Source organism: Esox lucius, chromosome 12 (assembly GCF_011004845.1).
Source record: "Esox lucius isolate fEsoLuc1 chromosome 12, fEsoLuc1.pri, whole genome shotgun sequence".
Taxonomy (NCBI): Eukaryota; Metazoa; Chordata; class Actinopteri; order Esociformes; family Esocidae; genus Esox; species Esox lucius.
The window spans coordinates 33,602,330-33,622,179 of record NC_047580.1 but is presented as its reverse complement, the minus strand read 5'-3'; the positions used below and the strand labels follow the sequence as shown (position 1 = coordinate 33,622,179).

The 19,850-nt window shown below is 44.6% G+C and overlaps 1 protein-coding gene across 1 annotated transcript in view; it reads right to left on the bottom strand.

Annotated features, from left to right (window-relative positions):
- rerea (arginine-glutamic acid dipeptide (RE) repeats a) overlaps positions 1-18,077 on the bottom strand; it is a 163,946-nt gene extending 145,869 nt beyond the window's left edge. Inside the window, exon 1 of the mRNA XM_034296121.1 lies at positions 17,939-18,077. The gene's annotated coding sequence lies outside the window, so the exon portion shown is untranslated. The remainder of the gene's footprint in view (positions 1-17,938) is intronic.
- Positions 18,078-19,850: the final 1,773 nt, after the last annotated feature.

Genomic DNA, 19,850 nt, shown 5'->3' with positions numbered 1-19,850 from the left:
TGGAGTGGGACAATCTCCAATCAGGTGGAACCATAGATATAAAGGATACAGAACTGTAGTCCTAACTGACCGCCCAATAGGTCCACCATCTTCCCCGCGACCAGTTCGGAAAAGTCAAGCCATTTAACCCTGGTCATGGTGGCGTTTTGTGCAGCAGTAACTTGTTCCACAAAGGGAAAAACAATATGAGGGAGGTATCACTTCTTAAGCAACAGTAGTAGTGTAGAATATCAATATGATACGTTTTTAACAATTAGTTTAATATTGCGTGTTTCTTAGTCAATGAACAACAAAACTAACCGTAGCTGGGTACAAAAACATGCCAAACTTCTGTTAGTTTTATTAATTAACATCTCAGCTAGCTTGCTATGGTAAATTATGAATCATTGTTGTACACAACGCACATGAAATAACAAAGGTTATCGTCAAATAATGTTATTACTGCATATTATCTGCAGATGGCAAGGTTGGGTAGCTTTTGTCCACAAAAAAGTAGCCTAGTTATTATTATTTCTGTCTTTCAACTACTACGCTACAGTAACAAATTTAGTTAGCAAGCAAGCTAGCTCAGTTTATCAAACTGTAACAAATTGCAATTTGTACAATTAAATTAAATGATTATATTTGTATTTATATATAATTCACACAAGCATTATAATCGAAAATCCCAGTAAACTGTTACCATAGGAAATAAAGAAATATAAATTTCCACTATTCTGTATCTTCCCACTTGAGCCATTTCTTTATACTAGTATTGATGGTCATGTCTGGTCGGGTTAGAATGTATTGACGACCATGTTTTGACGGTATGTTATGATGTTATCTGTCAACGTGGTATGAATGTAGAATCCATGATGTCACAAACAGGGTTACGTTTTTAGCCCATGTTTTATTCACCATTTACAGAAAATTATTCTGGCAAAGTATTAAGTTTGCAAGTGACTTGTTAACTTTAGACAATTCACTAGTTTGTGTGTTTTTTGAGTGTTGGGAAAGTGGAGAGTGTAAAATCTGGGTTTTCATGGGAGCTATGGAAACACTTGGACAAAATTGAGATGGAGGAGGGACCCTCCTTCCTCCTCTCAAAGAAAATGTTACAGCTCTTGGTTATCTATCTAACCTCATTTCAGAAATACAAGCAAAGCTGTGGCATGAGTCAAAACACCTCAAAAAAAGACAAGGGACTAATGAAACAGTTACTATGAGCTGAAACGACCCCCAATGATTGGCCACATGGCAGCTCATCATGGTTGCTATGGCCACCTGACCATTCAGAGTCATAATAACAAAAGTCTTCAGCACTGGTAAGAGGCATTCATCCTAGTGATGTTGTCAGCCAACCCATCTCTATGAAAAAAAGCCCAGCGCAGCCATTGCCTGACTCCTCTGCATTTGTTCTAAATACAGAAACAAACACCACTCGATGAGCTCCTCTTCGGTCTGCAAACGATTACACCAAAAGAGCTTCTTAAATGATTACGTAGCGGACGGCGGAGACAGAAGTAATTGCTCCGGCACTCCGTTTCAGCAAACACTTTAGACGACAAAGACAGACAAGCGCTCCAGTGTCAAATCCGAACAGACACAGGGGGCTGATTCAACAAATCAATGACGAGAGATCAATGACCGCCCCCCCCACGCCCCCAGCCTCTCGCCAGAGAACCCATACTCACGTCGGAGGAGATGAGACACAATGAGACAACGTCACAGAGCAGAGGCCATCTTCTTTTGTACTTTATCTGCTCACCAATTGGCTTTACGGTGCCATTGCAGGACTCGCGCACGCAGTCAAACATGCAGGGATATCCAGGCAGACACGCAGGCCAACATGCAGGGATATCCAGGCAGACACGCAGGCCAACATGCAGGGATATCCAGGCAGACACGCAGGCCAACATGCAGGGATATCCAGGCAGACACGCAGGCCAACATGCAGGGATATCCAGGCAGACACGCAGGCCAACATGCAGGGATATCCAGGCAGACACACAGAAATGGTCAGGCTCACCGTCAGGTAGATTCAATGTACAGCAACTGCATTCACCTTGTCCAGACTACAACGCATCCATCCATCACCCATTATTCATCCATCATCCACCCAGATTAGATAGGATAGAGGAGGAGCATGATTAGATAGGATAGAGGAGGAGCATGATTAGATAGGATAGAGGAGGAGCATGAGAGCAGGAGGAGGTGCCAGTGGCGAGGAAGGTAGGAGGGATAGTAACAGAGAAGTGGAGAGGAAAGTCATCTGTAGCTAAGGTGTCTTCATTATAGCAGTGTGGAGTACCTATCAGGCTAGCTTAACTACAGCCAATTCATTATAGCAGTGTGGAGTAGCTAGCAGGCTAGCTTAACTACAACGATTCATTATAGCAGTGTGGAGTAGCTAACAGGCTAGCTTAACTACAACGATTCATTATAGCAGTGTGGAGTAGCTAGCAGGCTAGCTTAATTACAACGATTCATTATAGCAGTGTGGAGCAGCTAGCAGGCTAGCTTAACTACAACGATTCATTATAGCAGTGTGGAGTAGCTAGCAGGCTAGCTTAACTACAACGATTCATTATAGCAGTGTGGAGTAGCTAGCAGGCTAGCTTAACTACAACGATTCATTATAGCAGTGTGGAGTAGCTAGCAGGCTAGCTTAACTACGGTGGCTTTGTAAGGGCAGAGTGGTGTATTTAGTAAAGATGTCACAATGCAAAAAATTTATAATAAATCAAATTTTATTGGTTTATTAACAATTACCAATAAGTTTAACTTTTTTAAATAACATTGCTCAGTTTTTCAAAAAAAGTCTCTGACCAGATGTTTTTATGTTATAAAATCTGTAAAATAAAACTAAGATATATTACACACAAGGCAAATGGAGGAGGGGCATACCGGTAGTAAGCGAATCCATCTCGTATTTAGTAAACACAAACCAAATCTCTGTACTTTAGAGAACAAATGTCAGTTAATAACTGTAACTTGTACTGGTTGCTAATCATCGGATCACCTTGCGATCATTAAGATGAGTGAACTGTGGTTCACAAAGTCCTGTCCCCAGGCTCCACACTTCAAAATGCCCAGCTTGCAGGCAGATACTTCTCCTTTCTCTCCCACTCTCCTCACCTCCCTTACCGGCCCCCCCACTCGCTCTTCCCCACCTCCCTCCCTCCCACTCTCTCTCTCCCCCTCCCACTCTCCCTCCCCCCCCCCCCCCCACACTCTCTCTTCCCCACCTCCCTCCACTCTTTCTTCCTCTGTGTTTTATTAGAACCAGCTCCTGCTGATTAACAGCCACGCAAACATCAATTTCAATCATAACAAGAAAACGATTGGCGAGAACACAATGAAGCTATTTTCTTTTCAACAGAATGCCTCGGTTTGGCAGCAAGGCGCGGGCAGAGCTACACTGTTTACACCCGCTGGATGTGCCCTTTACACCCGCTGGATGTGCCCTTTACACACGCTGGATGTGCCCTTTACACACGCTGGATGTGCCCTTTACACACGCTGGATATGCCCATTTACACCCGCTAGATGTGCCCATTTACACCCGCTAGATGTGCCCATTTACACCCGCTAGATGTGCCCATTTACACCCGCTAGATGTGCCCATTTACACCCGCTAGATGTGCCCATTTACAACCGCTAGATGTGCCCATTTACAACCGCTAGATGTGCCCATTTATGGTTGTGTACTACAAGAGGAGCAGTGGAGAAACACTCATTATGCCATTGTTAATGATTACACGGAAGCAATAGAGAAATGTGCGCAGGCGCACGTTTAGGCTCATTCACACTTAGCACTTCAAACCATTTACTACAGACCTCGGCCTGAGGCTACAGCAAACATCACGGATGTCACATCGGCTTCCCTAATTAAAACCTTGATAGAATGTATGGCGGAGTCTCAAATGGCACCACGTTCCTCATATAGTGCACTTCTGTTGACTGGAGTGCTCTGGACCAGGCCCTTCATGGGGAGTCTCTTAGAGAGGCGGTCTGTCACCCCACAGAAGAGAACAGATGGGATCAAAACCAGGCTCTTTAATTTAAAGAACATGTTAAATATGGCTTCCAAATGAGAGATAATATTCCTTCCTAGGAAATATATTACGGCTCAATACAAAGCCTCGTGTTCTGGTAGGAATTAGAGCCGACAGTGGCCACACTTGTATATTTCACACTTGTGAAAAACCCAAGGTGAAGGGTCACCTGAAGACAGAAAACAAAGAAAAGGAGAAATATTCATTACATTTGCAGCCACAGTGAACAAAGACTGGGCTTATCTGAGACATGAACGTTGGCTTGAGACCACCGGTCAAACTGCAGAAGATCAGACTTGGAGATCAACACGTCAGCGTCCACCAACGGGTAAAGGTGCTGCTTTCAATCTCATACAATCAATAACCGTGTTGACATAGACTGCACTGCCACCCCATCTCCACATCTGGCTGGCTAATGTTTCTTTCATGAGCAGAACGGTTAGTGCTGAGAGTGTGTGTGTGTGTGTGTGTGTGAGAGAGCAGTTAGCTTGGTTCTGCTGGTGACATTATGGCTAACAGCTCTTAACCAAGTCCCCAGTGGGATCAGTGAGAAGGGCTTGGTGTAAAGCGTCATTAGCGTGGCCCATATGGTAGCTAGCAGAGAGCAGTCCCCAGCGTCTTCTATATCCTTTAGCGTAGGAAAGACCAAACTGTCGGAAAACAACATTGCCATTTCCATTGTAGCCCGGCTGCACTGGGGAGCATTAGCCTAGCGGATGCAGAAAACCAGTTGGTGTGTTTGGGGGCTACGGAGCTAGCAACAGACTCGCATCTGAGTCCTTTATCATACGCTCTCATCCGGAGCCACTTACTGTTCAATTAGTGCCGTCACCATCAAACGGCTAGATGGAACCTCCACACGTAGCTACGTGATGTGCTAATTAAAGTAGCAAGCCGCGGCATCCGCGCTAAAGGACATTTTTGCACTGTGCAAGATAATCAGCAAAGGAGGAAAGATGCAATATTTTACATAATCACTGACATGAGATTTCAGTCCACATTGGTATGAATGTCAGATGGGCAGAGAGAGGGCTGTCCGCCGGAATCAAAGGGGGTGTGCACCAGCCTGCACCAGCGCCTACCAGTGTCCACTATACACACGCCTTTTCATATGTAGTAGTATGTTCATTAGATAGCCTATATAACATATTTAGGCACAAGAAACTAGATAACAGTAAGCAAACTGCCATTTTCTTCCTCCAAATCTATCCACCCTTGATAATAAGCCATGGTAAAAAATGTATAATAATATATATATAAATATATATATATCATTATTGCTTGAACCAACAGTTCCTGTGGATGTCAGACCTTTTGTCACACTGCAATTATCAGGGGTGCCTTATAAAACGTTTTCTTTTCTTTCTTTTTTTTACTGGTGTGAGCTCCTTTGGGAATGTGATACCTCAAGTAATAATACTCCCTTTCAATTTCTAACTACATCTAGCTTAGTGCCATGCACACAGGAAACGACAATGATTCAGGACAAATAAATTGCCTGTCCCAAACACCATCAGCACCAATGTGATTAATAGTGGATAATTAATTCCATTCTGTAATTTGTGTTAACAGAGCCCCCCCCCCCCCCATTAGTTCTAGTCCTCTTGGTTAAGACCCATCCAAATCCACCAATCCAGCCCTATCACTTGACGAGCTTTAATTCCACACAATGTGACTTCTGAAAATGCGACGCGTTACATCTTAACATTCCAGGGATATATTAACATTGGAATATTTCACTTACATTCCTGATTATATATAGCAGGTCAGGTTTTTTCTCTCAACATTACACAATAATAAAAAACTGTCCTCCCAGTGAACAGGACTGTCAAACGTTGCGATGCTTTGGCTGCGTTTCACTGAGTGATAGGGAATTGATATGCCCAGCTCAGACGAGACAACCATCCCTTCCTAGGCTGAGAGATGAGGTGGTGCGCCAACACCTCTTCACTGGGTAGAGCTGCCTCCAGAACAACAACAGCTTGAGGCAACAGATATATTACAAATTGATCCATTAGATAGCACTGCCGTGCATCACTGTAACTCTCTCTCTCTCCTCTCCTGCTCTTTCTCTGCCTCTTATCTGTTTCTCTTCACATCACTCCTGATCATTGCATTTCACCCTCCATTTCTCTCTCTCCCGCTCTTCTCATCTCTCCCATTCTCATCCTCTTTTTCATTCTTGTTCTCGCCCTCTGTTCTATATCTATCGCTCTGCCTCTCCTTCACTCTTTCCTTCAGTCTGTCTCTTCCACGCTCCCTCTCCTTGACAACCTCTCCCAGATGAAAGTATGTATAAAAAGGAAAGTGCTTCAGTGGCCAAAACCCACCCAATACACCAACCTCATTTCCTATCCAGGCCCACTAAAGAGAGTAGGTTCACAGTACGCACGCACACACACACACACACACACACACACACACACACACAGGGACTAATAGTAGGGCACCACGTAGAGATGTAGGGACTAATAGTAGGGCACCACGTAGAGATGTAGGGACTAATAGTAGAGCACCACGTAGAGATGTAGGGACTAATAGTAGGGCACCACGTAGAGATGTAGGGACTAATAGTAGGGCACCACGTAGAGATATAGGGACTAATAGTAGGGCACCACGTAGAGATGTAGGGACTAATAGTAGGGCACCACGTAGAGATGTAGGGACTAATAGTAGGGCACCACGTAGAGATGTAGGGACTAATAGTAGGGCACCACGTAGAGATGTAGGGACTAATAGTAGGGCACCACGTAGAGATGTAGGGACTAATAGTAGGGCACCACGTAGAGATGTAGGGACTAATAGTAGGGCACCACGTAGAGATGTAGGGACTAATAGTAGGGCACCACATAGAGATGTAGGGACTAATAGTAGGGCACCACGTAGAGATGTAGGGACTAATAGTAGGGCACCACGTAGAGATGTAGGGACTAATAGTAGGGCACCACGTAGAGATGTAGGGACTAATAGTAGGGCACCACGTAGAGATGTAGGGACTAATAGTAGGGCACCACGTAGAGATGTAGGGACTAATAGTAGGGCACCACGTAGAGATGTAGGGACTAATAGTAGGGCACCACGTAGAGATGTAGGGACTAATAGTAGGGCACCACGTAGAGATGTAGGGACTAATAGTAGGGCACCACGTAGAGATGTAGGGACTAATAGTAGGGCACCACGTAGAGATGTAGGGACTAATAGTAGGGCACCACGTAGAGATGTAGGGACTAATAGTAGGGCACCACGTAGAGATGTAGGGACTAATAGTAGGGCACCACGTAGAGATGTAGGGACTAATAGTAGGGCACCACGTAGAGATGTAGGGACTAATAGTAGGGCACCACGTAGAGATGTAGGGACTAATAGTAGGGCACCACGTAGAGATGTAGGGACTAATAGTAGGGCACCACGTAGAGATGTAGGGACTAATAGTAGGGCACCACGTAGAGATGTAGGGACTAATAGTAGGGCACCACGTAGAGATGTAGGGACTAATAGTAGGGCACCACGTAGAGATGTAGGGACTAATAGTAGGGCACCACGTAGAGATGTAGGGACTAATAGTAGGGCACCACGTGGAGATGTAGGGACTAATAGTAGGGCACCACGTAGAGATGTAGGGACTAATAGTAGGGCACCACGTAGAGATGTAGGGACTAATAGTAGGGCACCACGTAGAGATGTAGGGACTAATAGTAGGGCACCACGTAAAGATGTAGGGACTAATAGTAGGGCACCACGTAGAGATGTAGGGACTAATAGTAGGGCACCACGTAGAGATGTAGGGACTAATAGTAGGGCACCACGTAGAGATGTAGGGACTAATAGTAGGGCACCACGTAGAGATGTAGGGACTAATAGTAGGGCACCACGTAGAGATGTAGGGACTAATAGTAGGGCACCACGTAGAGATGTAGGGACTAATAGTAGGGCACCACGTAGAGATGTAGGGACTAATAGTAGGGCACCACGTAGAGATGTAGGGACTAATAGTAGGGCACCACGTAGAGATGTAGGGACTAATAGTAGGGCACCACGTAAAGATGTAGGGACTAATAGTAGGGCACCACGTAGAGATGTAGGGACTAATAGTAGGGCACCACGTAGAGATGTAGGGACTAATAGTAGGGCACCACGTAGAGATGTAGGGACTAATAGTAGGGCACCACGTAGAGATGTAGGGACTAATAGTAGGGCACCACGTAGAGATGTAGGGACTAATAGTAGGGCACCACGTAGAGATGTAGGGACTAATAGTAGGGCACCACGTAGAGATGTAGGGACTAATAGTAGGGCACCACATAGAGATGTAGGGACTAATAGTAGGGCACCACGTAGAGATGTAGGGACTAATAGTAGGGCACTACGTGGAGATGTAGGGACTAATAGTAGGGCACCACATAGAGATGTAGGGACTAATAGTAGGGCACCATATGGGATATTGGGACTAATAGTAGAGCACTACGTAGAGATGTAGGGACTAATAGTAGGGCACCACATAGAGATGTAGGGACTAAAAGTAGGGCACTACGTAAAGATGTAGGGACTAATAGTAGGGCACCACATAGAGATGTAAGGACTAATAGTAGGGCACCACGTAGAGATGTAGGGACTAATAGTAGGGCACCACGTAGAGATGTAGGGACTAATAATAGGGCACCACGTAGAGATGTAGGGACTAATAGTAGGGCACCACGTAGAGATGTAGGGACTAATAGTAGGGCACCACGTAGAGATGTAGGGACTAATAGTAGGGCACTACGTGGAGATGTAGGGACTAATAGTAGGGCACCACATAGAGATGTAGGGACTAATAGTAGGGCACCACATAGAGATGTAGGGACTAATAGTAGGGCACTACGTGGAGATGTAGGGACTAATAGTAGGGCACCACGTAGAGATGTAGGGACTAATAGTAGGGCACCATATGGGATATAGGGACTAATAGTAGGGCACTACGTAGAGATGTAGGGACTAATAGTAGGGCACCACATAGAGATGTAGGGACTAAAAGTAGGGCACTACGTAAAGATGTAGGGACTAATAGTAGGGCACCACGTAGAGATGTAGGGACTAATAGTAGGGCACCACATAGAGATGTAGGGACTAATAATAGGGCACCACGTAGAGATGTAGGGACTAATAGTAGGGCACCATATGGGATACAGGCCATGATGTCCATTTCAGACAGTAAATTCCCTCCAGGCCCCAAATCGGAGCTGTCATTGCTGTTGAAACCTCATCTCTAACACAGAAGCGTAAGATAAGCGGAAAAGCTGCCAGATTTTCTCATTAACTAACTGGGAAACTCCAGAAGCGGTTTTAAATTAATGTACTTAGTCCAAGACAATTACATTGGGTTGATATATTACCTGTGAGCTAGACACAACCTCACAGTACAGACTAATACTACAGGTTTACCTCCCTGTGAGCTAGACCCAACCTCACAGTACAGACTAATACTATAGGTTTACTACCTTGTGAGCTAGACCCAACCTCACAGTAAAGACTAATACTATAGGTTTACCTCCCTGTGAGCTAGACCCAACCTCACAGTACAGACTAATACTATAGGTTTACCTCCCTGTGAGCTAGACCCAACCTCACAGTACAGACTAATACTATAGGTTTACCTCCCTGTGAGCTAGACCCAACCTCACAGTACAGACTAATACTATAGGTTTACCTCCCTGTGAGCTAGACACAACCTCACAGTACAGACTAATACTATAGGTTTACCTCCCTGTGAGCTAGACCCAACCTCACAGTATAGAGTAATACTATAGGTTTGCCTTAGTGGCCAAGGAGAGACAAGGACACAGAGTGCTTGAGGGCCATGGTGATAAGCTAACATCATGATGTCTGAAGTGATAAGAGAACAACAGGGAGAGAGAGGAGTGAGAATTGAAATAGAGAGGGAGAATCATGAAATATTGCCTACCAGAGCTGGGTAAGGCACTGATCTACCGATTTGGTTTCAATTCATTAAGTCCCGATTCAACTCTTACTAAGATTCAGTGAGAATTACTTGGATTATTTGGATGTTGTGATAATTACAATGCCCATATTACTTATGAGAGATTCTCTCAGGATGAAGATTATGAACTACACAGGAAGCCCTCTAGCTTGACTAACATAGTAGATTACTAAAGGCCCCAAACATTACATTGAATTGCTTTTCATTTACAATAAATTAAAAGAATACAGCTGTATTTTAACAAATCCTGTATGTTATTACATAAACGTGTGCATCATCACAAGCAGTAATCTATGATCTGCAGTCATTCTTGCATACCTTCGTCCATTTATCAGTTATAAACATGTATTTATAATTCTGCCAGGCCCAATCTATTTTTATCTGCAGACATGAGCAGCCGTTGGTCGGCTCGCTCAGCTGGAGAACCGCATATGAAACCAATGATGATTTAGAACTCTGCGAAAACCGTTCGACGGAACAATCCCATCGGACGAGTCCATCAAAACGACGCCGGTACTCTCGAGTCGGTAAAAAGGTGTTCAAAAGGAATGAAAACTGCACATCACTAGTGACAGCAGAGCTGCTGAGATTGCTGGCTGATGCTACTTCTACTTTCTAGGATCTCCATCCAGCAACTCCATCGCGTCAATCAGCAGCTTGCATAAAAGCAGGTCCAGCCACTTCCGCCTCTCTTTAAAGCGCATGGCTCACCGTAGTGCTACTAGGGAAATGGACGTTTGAGACCAGCCTGTGAGGGTAAATGTAATGTGTGTGCAAAACAGCCAACTTATAGCAACTCCATCAATGTCATAACACATATCATATTAGCAGTGTTGTCCGTTACGACGGCTGGTTCTTCAACTCTAACCTCCCATTCATTCAACACATCCAAAGAGTAAACAGAAAAAATTTATTTTAAGAATCAATAGGCTCTGTGCACAAGAGTATGGACGAACTTCCGCTTTAGCCAGATGTCGGCATATCATTTTCCGGTTTTAAATTTCAGTTTTTAGTAGATGTCTCCAAGACCTGCCTAAAATAAGCATTAGTGATGTCCATCGAATTGCTGATGCCTGGTCCCCTGCTCCAACAAGCAAGCGGAACAAGGGATTCAAACTCTACGTATTGAGTTATCTGCACAACTACGAGGGTAAGTAGTTTACTGTGGTGTGCCGGGCGGCTATCGGCTAAGGTAGTTAGCAACGTGTTCCTTTTTAGTGTAGTATTAGGCAGGACAATAGAACGCATAAAAATTCACCCTAGCTTCAAAAACGGCAAAAGAACGCTAGCGCGTCATAGCAAGTGAATTGAAACAAACCTTCTTTCAGCCTCTTCAAACCTGAATGAAGCTTAAAATTCCATAGCCTCAAAAAAGCACCAAAACAGGTTTCCTCTTTTATTTTACTACTGTAACCTCATTTCACAACGAAACTGAAAAATAACAACTGGCCCTATATGGTAAGTAAACATCTGGTCCTATATGGTATTAATTGCGCTTAAACCTGCGTTACGTGGAAGTATATATATAAAAAAAACCTTTTCTGACTATTTCTAGTCTAGCGTTTGAAGTCATTGAATGGCGCAAGCCATATTTTATTAAAAAGAGGACATTCTCCTGATTAAAATGATGCCCCACTTGTACCTTGAAACTTAAATGAGTAACGTATATTATATATTTTTTTTTTCTCCATACAACAACGTACAACAGCATCACTCATCTTGTTGTGTTTAGGTGTTTACTAATGCGGATGAGTATTAGTAAGTAAACCGGAAACTGCAACGTAGACTTCTAGACAAAAGCAGAAGTTCCTCACTACGCTGGTGCACAGAGTCTATTACATATAGTCCAAACAAGAATCCGAAATAATCTGAAAATCTTTTTTCTTTTACCCAGCCTCAGTCTGACCAGAACTCAGCAGATTACTTGACGAAACGGGGAAATGAAACGAGAAAACACAACAGACCACACTGCAATTTGACCCTAAAAATAAAGTACACATCTTCAGAACAGAACACACAGACCAATCCTGACCCAATACAGACCGGTAAGGAAGACAGAACATGCGTGTGGTCGGTGCCTGGAATAGGAGGTGGAGACAGAAACCACAAAGAGTCCTCACTGAATCACTCCCGAATAGGACTGAGCAATGACAATACAGAAAACTATCTAAATACACCAAAAAAAAAGGTTTTCTATTGCGATGAAGTGAACTTTGGGACCAATCTCGCCAATACAATGAAATGTAAGGAGAGGAAAAAAAACATCAGTCAGTCTGGGCGTGCAACAGGAAGCAGAAAAACATCCCTTTACACCTCTTGATAGCCTTAGTGACAAACTGGATGAGAACTAGCTAGCTACAACGTTTGGTATTACTTGTTCTATAGTCTATCCCAGTGGTTCCCAACTCCGGTCCTCAAGTACCCCCAACAGTACACATTTTCATTGTAGCCCCAGCCAAGCACAGCTGATTCAACTTGTCAACTAATTATCAGGCTCTCATTGAGTTGAATTGGGTGTGCTTGTCCAGCGCTACAACAAAAATGTGTACTGTTGGGGGTACTCGAGGACCGGAGTTGGGAACCACTGGTCTATCCTGTCTGTGGTACAATGACAACCGAGTTTGGGACACTAGTATGTGAGCATTATCCATATGGTGGCAGCTTTCATCTATGGTTCGGGTGAACTCTTACAAATGGGACCTTTAACCAGATGATGTGTGTGTTGACCCTATGCAACATAACGGTGTGTGTTACTTACCGTCCCACGCTGATTGGTCGTCAGCAGCAGGGACACGGGCTGGATTACAACGAGGGACTATGGTGAGAGACTTTAAGAGACGGCGAACATTGACACTGGGTTCGTATCATTCCAATTAACCGATTGAAACCATGACCTACATCACAGACACTTGCATGTCCTCCATTCAAACGTCAGTCAACATCCTGCTCTTCAGCGCACGTGCGCACGCACAAACACACACACCCACCCACACACACACACAAGCACGCACACACACACACACACACACACGCACACACACACACCTTCTTTAACCTCCACTGCTTTATAACCACATCCAACACATCACCCCTAACACAGTCCTACACACAAGCAAGAATGCTCGGCGGCCAACATCATCCTTTTAAAAGGACACGTACGCTTCAGTACTCCGCAATCTGTTCAAAGTCAGCATGCTTGGCTGGGGAGGGGCATTCCACTATGGCTGCAGATTGAGAGAGAATAACAGCGATTTGATAGAGGATCACATTCGTTAGGGAACATCAGAGCAGAATGTTGTGCAACGTGAACTAAAATGAATGTTTTGTGTGTAGTTCACCCAGGCCTCATTTCGCCTGGCTTTGGACCATTTCCCTTTATTTCCTGCTTGCCAGGTGAACACCAACCCCCTGCTACCCTGACGACCAGCAACAAATGATTACACCGCTCTGTCGTCCACTGCCTCAACCTCGCCCACCAACCTCAGCCTGAATCTGCCAACACTCAAGTCATTTGTGGTGACAAGTGGTGTGGTAGAAATCCATGTCATCAGCATTTGGATCATCCCCAGCCAATCAGAGAACCAATGAGCCAGGAGGTCTAGGTAGCCAGGCAACAAATGCAGTGTTGAAACCCTATGGAGCTGGGCAGAATGTTTGCATGACCCCCCTGACCGCTACTGTCTGCTGTGATCTTTCGTATTGATCAGCCTCCCTCGCTCGCTCTATGAAACATATCAATTAAAAACACACACCGCACTCACACACACACACACACACACACACACACCGCGCCCCTAATCATTTTCAACTGATTAGATATTGATTATCATCACGATGTGAGCAGTCGGTGGGGGCAAAGCACAACCCCCCTCCCAACGAGTCACACCTTTCAACAGGACGACATCATGCCATGTGACACAGAACTGGAACGGGCGAAACAATAAGGTGTATCAGTGTGCGTTTCATTGTGTGTGCGTGCGCGTTTCTGTGCGCACACGCCAATAAGTCAATAACGGCTTCATCTGACCTCCATTATACAGAGCTCCGCTGGCCATGCGTCCCAAACGCCGCCCTGCACTCTACATAGTGCCCGTCTGCCACTGCCTCTGGACTTGAAACATAACCGTGTGTGTCTCAAGTGCTCCGGTTGAAAAAGTAGTGCACTTGTAGGGAGCAGGGTGACGTTTGGGACGAGGGCCTCGGTTGAAAGAAAAACACCCCCCCCCCCTCTTTAATGAAAGGACTGGCTATTACAGAGCCAAAGGCTTGACAGAGAGGTGTTTAACAGAGCACTAAGCTGTTTACTCACAGGAAGACGCTCGGCTGGCAGCGACACCAGAAAGAGCAGCTACAACATCTTCGGGTGCATCACAATACACCACCAGTTATTAGATAACCAGGAACCTCTGTGTGTGTGTGTGTGTGTGATGGTACATTACAGCAGGTCCAGGAGTCGAAAGAGAGGGCGTACCCCTGAAACTGTACAACAACATTCTGGCATGTGCAGATAGAAATGTGGCGACTAGAGCTGAAGTGATTCTTTATTCTACACACTAGAAGCAGGTCCGCTCTACATTCTAAACGCAGCGTTCCTGGGGCGGTTCTGAACACGCGTCACAACGTGAGACCGGCTTTGTAAAATTAGTCGGGGAAAACCTCTCTGGTCTGTGGGACTCAGTCTCACGTTCCCTCTGAGGGATAACCAAGGGGAACTACGCACCACGAGGTGTTAGCGGAACGCAACTAACCTTCCAGAGAACACATGGAGCCCAGTCTCAGCTATCCCGACCCCCGACCCCTGACCCCCGCCCTTGGCCCTACTGGAGACAGGTGGGCATACTGACCCATTAGTAGAGAGAACTGTGAAATAAGAATCTACGTAAAACAACCCACAAAGAGGAAAAACGAGGCGAGTACGAGGAGACGCCAGCGAGTTGTTAACGCGGGAGTGAGGGTGCCTCTGAGAACGTCTGAAAGCCAAGGGATGAACACCCAAACAAACGTGCTCCATCAAACAGAGATGAGGCAGGAAGACCCAGTGATCAGGGAGATCTTGTTATGCAAGGTGAAGGAAAACTGACAGGCTACACGACATGTATTTCACCATTTTAGGCCTGTCGAGGGGGGGGGGGGGGGGGGGGCCCCCCCCCCCATCTGTCCCCACCCCTCCACCCCCAATTCCTGCCACCCCAGCCCTTGTTGGCCCACTATCTTAAAACAACACATGAAGAGATACACCACAGTCAATTACTCTGGTTGTTGGCAGCAGCACCGCAGACAGAAAAACATATTTTGATGAGAAGAATGAGCGAGAAAGACAAAAAGAGGAAAAAAAACGAGAGAGGAGAAGACAGAGAGGAGAGGAGAGAGAGTAGCCCGCCTTGCTTGTTGTCAGAGCAGCATTCTGCGTGCTGCCAGCCAGTAAAGGCTGGCTCTGACAGATAGTTATATTTAATGAATGTTCAGCACTTGAACGTTCCATCAAGAGCTCTTGGAGGGATCATGGGAAATGAATGCTCTGTCTGGACAAAAGAACATTGTCCAACAAGGTAACAATGCAACCAACAGATAACAATGAAGTGGGTTTCAAATCCAGATAGGCAAAAAAAACTAACAATGCAATGTTACTCAGACAGACCAACCCCTGCCTTCTTGTGCGTAGAGCAGTGCCCAAAACTAACAGTCCGACCAGTGATACAAGAAGAGAGAGCACACAGGACGCTTAGACAGGTGAACTGTTAGGAAGGCTCACATCCATTCACCTGCGTATGATCCACAACCAACAGAATCACACATACCAACACAACGATTTAAAAACCGCCAAGCTCAGACAAAATGTAAGCAATTCACTGAACCCTTTTTAAGAACAGCAGTGGTCGCAAAGACCATTTACAGTACGGGGATTATTCAGATAGAAAACAATCGAGCAATATCATGCATCCTTCAGTTTCAAAAGCTACCCCCACGGATAGTGGCTGATGTTCTGTTAGCTCTTTCACAGTGACTGACTGCTGACTTCCACTGAGCTTAGACCGTAACGGTGTACTGTTGTGCTACTCCTTCACTTCCTAAATAATGTGAGGCAAGGATGTTTTCTGAAGAGGGATCTAGGTGAACAACACACACACACACACGCGCGCGCGCAGAGAGAGAGCCCGGCTGAATACGAACACAGCATGAAAACACTCAATTCCCTCACTCTGCCTATTGACAAATCAAGCAACAAAGAGGTGCCACAGAAGCACAGTGAACACTCGCCCATGCCCCAAATGACGCCCTTGCCCCTGCATAGTGCGCCACCAGCCACCACGGCTCTCCAAAGTAGTGCACGGACAGGCAGGGAGCAGTCTGTGGTTGGGGGCGCAGGCCCAGTGAATCAGGCGCACACGGGGGAAGCTACCCTCCATCACACTGACAGACAGTTTATAGGCAAAGTCTTCCAGATGCACGCCACACACATCCTTCACACATCCCTCACACATCCTTCCCAGATGTATCAGCTGCCACAACCCTCTCAGATCAGTCCTTAAACAATTCCAAATTACCCTCTCGGGTTGAACGTGAAGTGTTCCCCCTCTCCAAACAGCCTAGAACACTCATTTGATTACTCCTATTCTGTCAGAACACATCTAGGCTAACCGGAGTAAATGCCTCGTGCAACGGTAGACAGTGGAAACCTTATATGTATCCCAACGTGTGTGTGTGTGTTACTCAACATAATGGTGCCAGACAGTAACATTACCCAATTATTATTCAATGCTTGTGTTGAGGTCCAACAGTCTTACAGTAACCACACAGCAGTGGCTTTACAATCACATCAGTGTTGTACTCAGAAACCCTGTCTGTCAGAGCTAAAGGCCTTTGGAAGGCAAATCAATACATTGGGATTAAGACGGTTTAAAGATCCAACGCATGGGGGCAAAGACTCATTGTTACAGTATAGGTAACTGACATCCAGTGTTAATAAGATGTATACTCTGATCATAACTACCCAACACAGTTGTGCCTATTCTGGTGATGCTCATTAGGAAATAATACATCACCCATTAACTGTAATGTATAAACTCTTGTTGTTTGTTGGAACAAATAAAGACGTCAAAGGTACCAATTCACCCTGATGTAGTAGTGTTTGGTAATGATGGCCATAACTGTGAATGTATAGCCATAAATCACAGATTTCATTAACAGTTACAGTAAAATAATAATTCCGGGGGAAAAGCGACAACCTAGCAAGCCATCTCTGACAATTAGGGCATTGTTAGCGTGCTAACCATCTAATTAACTTACCTTAGTTAGGCAAAACAGTTAACTAATTAACGAAAATGTAGAACTTTGCGTATTTATACACTATAAAACCCTGGCCAGTAAGGTAGTTACCTTCCAAATATATACTATCAAGTTTAGATGCTTACTAGATAGCATCCTTTTTATAGTACCTAGCTTCAGTGGCTGTTAGTTAGCTTGGCTAGCTTGCTTGCTAATAACAGCCAACTTAACTACTGGCACTGGCAGGTGCAGTATGGTTACATAGCTAGCAGCACTTGCTAGTCGGTCTCTCTGGTAGATGTAATTTTGCAACGTTAGCTAGCTGACGTTAGCTATCTAGCTAGATCATAAATAGATTATATGTGGTTGAATTAACACTAGATAATCAGATCATGTCCGATTGAGGCAATCCCTTACCAAAAAGCTAAACATTGATTGATGCTAGTTAGGCTAATAATATTTCGTTGTCATCACCACAACAACGACACCCTCCAATGGCACATCAAGCTAATTCGTGATAAAAGCTAATGATAAAATTAGCTACATTAGCTAACAAGACAGCATTACTTCTTTTATTTGCCATCGTCAAACCCTCTTTTATTCGTGGACATCAAAGCAGGAGTAGAACCACGATAGCAACATCTACTGCAACACTTACCTTCGTGAGCTTGTTCTACAACATCTGTGATTTGTTTGAGGTTTGACTGCAACAACAACAAAACAATAGCCAGGCAGCTAGCTAGCAAGCCAAGTGCTGCTGCTGCTACTACACAGCTAATCTAGCTAGCCAGCTACGAACCACTGAGGGGGGGGGGTCTTTTTTTTAATAAAAACGCAACTGACCACGTTTGATAATTCTGTCATAAAATGATGGATTATGGAATAAAGAAGTAGTAATCGGTGTCGGTGTATTTCTCTTCAGTTGGCTAAAGAGGCACAGAGTGAGGACCACTAAGCATGACACCTCCTCTTCTTCATCTTTGGATGTGGAGATGGGTATTACATCTACTGGTAAATTACCGCCACCTACTGTATAGAAAAACGGGAAATTCCAAGAACCTGACCACAGAGTTCGTCCTCTTTGATGTCAGTGCTGAGTATGCGGGCTACAATGACGAGATTAGACAAGGTATGTGTCTTCAGTGGTCACTGCTTTCCTGGGGATTTCTGTTTCAGGATGCGGTGATTTAAGGGAATCAAGTATGTCAGCCCACTGGCCTGAAACGAAAACACACACCCTGCTCATGTATCCCATAGTATAACTTGGCCCTATAATATTGTAATAAAACACTACATTATATACCACGCCTAAGAGCTGTTCATAGATATGCCGCATCAATGAGTGCCTGGATACAGCATTTAGCCGTTGTAAGTTTCCAATATACCACAAAACCCCCAAGGTGTCATAATGCCATTATAAACCGGTTATAAGCGCAATCAGCATTCTGGATTCGTAATATCCTTCAGTCGGTATTAGGTTGCACACAATCATGTTTTTATACACATTGTTGGTTGCATACAATGAACAAATGAACCTGGATCTGTGACGTATAAACATAACATACACATTTCGTGCCAAGTCACGCGTAAAATTTGATGTGACATCTTAAAAATGAAACCACACATTGTACCATATTGCATGTAGCCCGTTTGCTTTAACAAAAACATACCTCTCATTGCGAGTGGAAAGAGTGACCCCTAGTGTTCTGTTTTTATTTGAATCGGTTTTTGAAACTAGTTCATCCCAGCAGTAACCACTAGATGGCGTATGACTCACTGGCGATGTACTGTAAGGGCGGTGCCAGAGCTCGAGGCAGAGTATCCGCAAATCTCCGTCACTGCGTGATGGGATTCCACTTCGCTGATGGAGGCTGCATCGTTGCGCACTCACTGGAAGGAGGGTCTAATTAGCCCCTAAACCATTGACAATGTTCGAGCCCTAAGCTTTGGCATATTTGAGCGACTGGACTGGAGGCAGTTGGTGTCGAGTTGATTGTGGTAGTTCTCCAATCACACTATACCAGGATAGCATACCCAGAGGGAAAACTAAAAACATTTAAAATAGATTCTTCATGCATTCCAGAAAACATTTTGAAATATGCTGAGAAATGTTATTTGCTTTATGCGTTTTGGAAAAGACATTTCAGATATATTTCACACATGCATTTTCCATGTATGGGTAGCAAGTTCATTTTCCCACTGGTTAAAATGTTTATAGTTTCTAATGAAATGTGTGCCTAATGAGTAACAGCAATCATCTAGAAGCACAAGTGGTGTGTTATACGGTCATACACCACAGCTAAGGTGAGGAGTGGCTGAATGAAGCACTTAACCATGGGAACTGGATACTGGGCATCTACCACAAACACCCAAGGTGCCTGATTGCTCTTATAAACCAGCTACCGGCGCAATCTAAACATTGAACAGAAAAATATTTGTCAAACCCAGGCAATATTTACCACGGTTTACAGTTACCTGTAAGATAGTTAAAACACAGAGTGAAACAAGGTCTCTAAAGCTCCCTGAAAGAATGAACCTAATTTTCCGCAGGATCTCGTACCCTGGAGTAA